Source organism: Dermacentor albipictus, chromosome 2, assembly GCF_038994185.2.
Source record: "Dermacentor albipictus isolate Rhodes 1998 colony chromosome 2, USDA_Dalb.pri_finalv2, whole genome shotgun sequence".
In the NCBI taxonomy this organism is placed as follows: Eukaryota; Metazoa; Arthropoda; class Arachnida; order Ixodida; family Ixodidae; genus Dermacentor; species Dermacentor albipictus.
This window is the reverse complement of record NC_091822.1, coordinates 178,140,615-178,146,983: the sequence shown is the minus strand read 5'-3', so window position 1 is coordinate 178,146,983 and position 6,369 is coordinate 178,140,615. Positions and strand designations below refer to the sequence as shown.

Below are 6,369 nucleotides of genomic sequence, written 5' to 3'. Positions count from 1 at the left end.
GATTCAAATTGAAAATGCGTTATAGAATTTCTTTCTATGCCAAGCTATAGCTTACAATATAGACTTATCTTTGGTTCTCTTTGTCTTGCAACAGCTATGCGCAATTAGGCAGCCGCACAAATCCTCAGATGACGCTAGCCGAGACATTGGCTGGCCCCAACCGACCTGTTCGTGGCGCCACCTACCGTCCCGTTTCCTATCCAATCCAATCCAATCAGTCTGTCGCTCTGTTTTCGAGTCGGTCGGGTGTGCGAGCTGCAACTATGTGCTTGTTAGATCGTGTGTTTTTGTGTTTGCTGTAACCAAATGTGACTTAGTTCGCGTGCGCATAAGCGCCACAGACAGCTTGTGTCTCGCTGCAAACTTGCCGTGTGCGTGGCGCGCCAGCGAAATGTGGACCAACGATGTTCATGCTGTCGAGTGCGTTCCCTTTGTCTCTGGTTGTCGTGGAAAGTTGGGTGGACGTCGCGAAGAAATAATGCGTGTTGTTAGCGTGCCACTGCTCGTCCACTATGCACCGGTATGTCTGCTGGGAGTAGCATCGAAGCACTGGCAACTTGGAGGGCGCTTTTCGACCGCGTCGGGCCGTTCAAAAGGTGAGTAACCGTGCTTGCTAACTACACACGTGTTGTGCGTGCTTCTCGTGTGGGCATAGGGTGCCTTGCGAACGTAGGAAAGAGAACTCCCACGACAACAGTGAAACCTATGCCGATGCCTGCTGGGTGTCAGAGTTTAGTTGCGCGAATTAATTGCCATAATGCAGAATTGAAAATCTTGATAAGCGTTTTCTTCTGATGAGAAAGATTACGTTCAGGAACAATCGTGTTCATCATGCGCGCTTGTGCGTGAGCTCCCGTTTTTCTGCTGAAGTCGCATGATAACGACTCATCTACCTCTTGACCGATTCTTACTGCTATGACGTTTCCTCGCTTATAAATGATTCGACGTTGTAGATAATCTCTGCTTACAAGGTTTTCGATTTACGTAAGCAATCACAGCGTGCTACTAGTACAGGTTTGTTTTGAAGGGGTGTTGCCATAACTTCGACGTAAGTAAACATTACAAGGGATAGTTACTTAAAGTTATGAAAGAAACTCTAGAATCGTTATGTAAACAAACATTCATGTAATGCGCTGCTGCTCCTGCGTGTGAAATTTTGCCTTGTTGAAGGGGTCCCTGTTATCGTGACATTCATCAGTAACTTTGACTTTGTGCTCTGTTGCCACCCTGCACCAGTGCAGGCATTGTTTTTATGACTGTTTTTACATGCTCCTTGCATGTGTTCACTATGTGATAGTCTTACTGTGCCACAGCTATAAGTTAACACAGAATTCTCTTTGTAGTGGTGAAGCCGTGACCCACAACAGTGTCCACATAACCCGTGGCCATGGCTGCAGCAACACGGCGTGTAATCTGGATGGATATGTCAGGTATGCTTTAAGTGTACGTGTTCACAAAAGTAGGATCTCGGTATCATTAGTGGATAAGTGTATCGACATATTACTTAATGCATCTTGCTAAATAGGCTAAATATTTCTGCAACATCATTCCACTTGCTGCTTATTTGTGTTTGTAGATATTATGCACACATTATCTTGTTCTGTTAAAACTACACGTCGCATGTCCTGACGTTTAGTATTTTTCTCGCATCAATTGCTTGGCTGCAAGTCCATTTTATTTTTGCCTATTACACAGCATGTTTCTTTTTATCTTGGTTTTATTTGTTTGGAACTGTTTCTTATGCTGTAGCCCATATTTCCCTGTTTTCCTTTCTGCTTATGATACACACATGTGCTGTTTTTGTCCATGTAAGAATTCGAAGTGTAGTGTGTCATATATGTCACAGGTCTAAGCACGCAGTGTGCCTACCATTGTTTAACATTGATATTTACAATCATGTCTGTCTTGTTCTCAGAATAACTGTCACTGGCAAATACACATTTGATGAACTAGAATTTCTTGAAATGAAATAGGAAGGCCAGTATTCATTGTGCTGCAGTTACTTAAGTAGTGAGGTGTTTTCTGGTAAGCTTTCTATTTTTTCTCTCACTTTCTTCGTATTCTTTTCTTTGCAAGCTGCCCTTATTCATGCTGGTAGGCATTGTAGCAGTTGTGAGTGTGTTTACTGCAGCAATGTCACAGCTAGTTTGCACACACTACAGGATGCCAACAGATACCCATCACTGTTTTTGTGCATTTCTGAGAACCAGCTGTGTCCACTCGGCGAAACTTGTAGTGTCCATTTGAATTTACCAATCAGTTCATGTAACATTTCAGGACAAAATTTACGCAGTGAGAGAAGGGAGACTATGCAACATGACCTTGGCTAACAACTGACTGTTTAAGTTGTTGGAAGGACTAACAAAAATAGCACTGGATGTGCACTTGTGTTGTGCACCAGTTAATTTGAGAGGGATGGCAGAAGTTATAATTCAAAGGCATAAAATCATGGTAAATGGTGTCTGCATAAAAAGAAGTAAATAGGCACAGACTAATTTCTATCCCTTGTAATCTACAAAGGATGCCTTTCTTCATGCATTGATAATGGGGGCTGGCTCACACTTATTGTTATTTATGTGGTGCGCCTGACTGATTTCTCTTGCCAATTTTCAGCCATGGGTGAAAACAGATAAACAATCCTAATCTGGCCTGAAGCCCTATTGCAGATATGTGTGGCCAAGTCGGACGAGCATACTGGTCTTTTGAATGAAATATGGTGATCTCACAGGTACATATTTAGGCACCAGCCAGTCTGCGCTATGTACATTTGACCACATGTGAAAGGAATACAGCACAGTGCCTCTGACACGCACTGGACAAATTTGGTGCTACCTTTAACCAAGCAAGCCTCGTTTGCCTCCTTGCATTTCTCGATTCAATTTTCAATTCAATCAGTTCATGTAACTATTCAGGACAAAATTTGCGCAGCGAGGGAAGGGAGACCATACAACATGACTGTTGTGCATATGCTGCCTAATTTATTTTTGCTGAAAATATACGTGCATTGCAGTCCACAAGTGAATTGACAAAGGCACCCAGGCATTGGAGGCTTGCTTAGTTAAAAATACCCAAAATTTGTCTCGTATCTTTCAGGGTTAATGTAGGCTACTCTTTTGATCACGTGCATATTTGGTCCAATGTACAGTCGCGGTCAAAAATACGCGGCCCACGGCTCCAGTCGGCGGAGCGGCCGCGAGCCGCACCGCGGCGCTCGCGTCGGCGCTGCGAGAATTTGCGCTCTGACGACAGGTATCTCCCTCGCTATCTCGAAACAGCTGAACGATGCACTTGAACTTTATCAACCGTGTTACGTATCCGCCCGAGAGCGAGGGAGATACCTGTCGTCAGAGCGCAAACTCTCGCAGCGCCGACGCGAGCGCCGCGGTGCGGCTCGCGGCCGCTCCGCCGACTGGAGCCGTGGGCCGCGTATTTTTGACCGCGACTGTACATCGGGCACGCTGACTAGCCGGTGCCTCAGCATGTGCCTAGGAGAGCACCATAATTCACTCAAAGGACCAGTGTGCTCGTCTTATTTGACCATGCATTGACACGACAAGCTGTGCACTGGATTTAGCTTGTTTATCTGTTTCGTTCGCCTATGGCAACCGACTGATACAACAAAATCAGCGAAGAATACCACAGCCAAAAATGGGACGTGTGTCAGTCGACGCTCATTATGATTGCATGACAAAGAGGAATACTCTCTAATGACGTGGCATAGCAACCACCATGCTTATTTATTAAATTATTTTTATGCAAGCTTGTTTGTCATGCTTCTACGCATTTGTTTTTTTAACTTGTGCCCTCCTTCTGAAAGCAGTGCTCGGGTGTAAATGATAAAAAACCCCAGACATGGTGTGGTGTATTTCTTGAATGGGATATATGCCATCATTCAGGAGGCCAACACATGCATGACATAGTAGGCTTGGAATGTATGAGAACTGTGCCCGTAGCTGATGCAAATATTCTATAACGACTAGCACTTGGATGTCTCTGGGATGCATTGGGTTGCCCATACACAAACACTCCTACGCTCGTTTCCATGCCAAGTAATTAGTGAGAATTTCTCATTCACGCTAGCAATCCACAGACACTGCTGTCCTTTGTCAAGTGGAAACCGATATAGCTGAAGTAGTTCACGACATGTACACACGCCACAGCTGATCCATGCTGCTCATTTGTTCAGCCAAGAGCAATTTCTGCTTACTGTAGTTACTGCTGCACCCAAAGGCCACACAGTGGTTCCTCAACTTTGTGTGAACCGACACCACATAAATTTTTCGCAGAACTAGCTATAACGTCTCCAGACCGTTCTGCAGCAAGTGATACAGCGTGTATTTCTGTGGTTGATTGCCAAGTTTTGTTAATTATCTGTCCTTTCTACCATGCAGGGTACACATGCACTTACTTCAAGATGACGACACTCCACCTCAAGAACAGCCTCTCCTCAGTGATAAGTAGCGAGATTAAATGAAAGGGAGATATCACATCCGTAACCAGGCTGATACTGTGTTTTCCTTTCATTTAACCTCCTTCTGCATTTAAGGAAGCATTGATATGCCCAATAAATGTTTTTGTTAAATTTCTTTCGTTGAGTAATGTCTAACATGCAGCATATGTAGGGCCCATGTACATGTCAGAAGTGCTGCATCTTCACTGGACATACATGCATACAGGCTGCATATATAGAGCACCAAAGATAGTCACGCACAGGTAACATATTTAAATAAGGTCTGACTGCCATTGGGACACATGAGAAAATGTTACCACACGTGGTGGCCAATTTTGTTATAGGAGTAATACGAGCACCGGCAGTCTAATGTATAAGCTCATTAGAGATTCGCTAGGAAGACGTGAGAAAGTCACAAGAAAACTGCTTTGGAGTGCACATTAGGAAGACATTTCATGCTCACAAGAAAAGCACTCGTCAAGAGTTCTACAGAAAGACGGTGGCCAATATGTTATAGAATGACATTAGGAATACATCAGAAAATTCCAAAGAAACTCATCAGAATGTCTAATGGCTGTGATGTCAAAACTCGTCAGACTTTCATGTGAAACTCATCTCATATTTTCATAAGGGGTAACGGGCAAAAACATCAATTGCAAAATAAAGGAAAAAGGGTTGCGATAACAACTCAAACGTGCTTTAGAAAAACTAGCCAACTAAGAGAAGAAAAAAAAATCGCAGATTAAGCTGACGGGCTGTGACCAGATTCCAGCAGTACACATAAGAAGAGGTTGGAAATAGAAATCGGAACGACGTATACCATGGTACCGAGCTCTTCGAGTAAGTTAATCATAATGCAGGATCGGCAGTGATCCGCAGCAATCACACTGCTGCCCATTCGTTGTATAGTCGCCAGGAGAGCAGTAAGCTCCGAGAAAGGCGTGTTGATGGCTGTCTTGTACACTCTTGCCTCGCCACGCCATTATGTCGGAACGTGGACTTGCATGCCAAGAGGTAGGCAGAGCAGCATGCGTCCGGGCAGATGTCATCCCGGCGAGTGTCCGCTGCGTGGGAGGCTGAAACGTTGACTTAAGACAGGCGAGGGCAGGCAAAGGGACCGGGAAAGAGCAGGGAAACGCGAAGGAAAGAGGTGGGAAAGGGAAAGAAAGACAATGGGGCGATCCACGTCACCCTCGCTCTCGGAAGCCTGCGTTATCGGCACGTTCTTTGTCCGGGCACGCTCTCGCCTGCATCTAAGTGCGCCTCGGTAAGGCCCAATCAGAACGCGCCAAGCGTCTCAACGCGCTCTCTTGTCCGCGAGGCGTTCATATTCCGATGGACCGCTCAGAGGCTTTCAATGGACATTATTGTTTTCGCATTCACAACTCATAAGGGCTTAGGTGTCCTCAGGTCTTTTTTTCAAATTTATTAATTTAAAAATTTTATTTTACTTAATATTAATAAATTAAACTTATTTAATTTTATTCGGCTGTTTTTGTTACCTCCTCGACATAGTCGCGGACAACTACGGTGTAATGAATTTCTGCTTCGAGAGCAGTAGCGAGACCAAACAGGGACAGACTGTAGGAAGTATACATATCGCGCCTACCATTCAGGGGAGCGAGCAACACTGTATAGTGCCAGTGCGCGTAAGTCAGCATCGGCAAATGAAATGAAAACCATGCTAGGACGGTACCATAGGATTTTGTCTGTTCAACCACCAAAACGTTTCGCCCGCTCCTGGCACTATGCTCTCCAATAAGACAAAGGTCGACGTTTTACTATTTCGTTGTACCTGTTACTGCACATGATTGTCAAAAGTACACCACAATAACAAGATGATGGCTTGTACACTCACAAGAATTGTACAGCCTCTATGGTTAAACCATGTTACATCACGAAAATCATCCTCAACTGTG

The 6,369-nt window shown here is 44.6% G+C and overlaps 1 long non-coding RNA gene across 1 annotated transcript; it reads left to right on the top strand.

Moving 5' to 3' along the window:
* The first annotated feature begins 346 nt into the window (after positions 1-346).
* On the top strand, positions 347-4,586 carry LOC139055641 (uncharacterized). The gene is made up of 3 exons (XR_011511901.1): positions 347-596; positions 1,344-1,430; positions 4,392-4,586. It is a non-coding gene; the product is annotated as an uncharacterized lncRNA (long non-coding RNA).
* Positions 4,587-6,369: the final 1,783 nt, after the last annotated feature.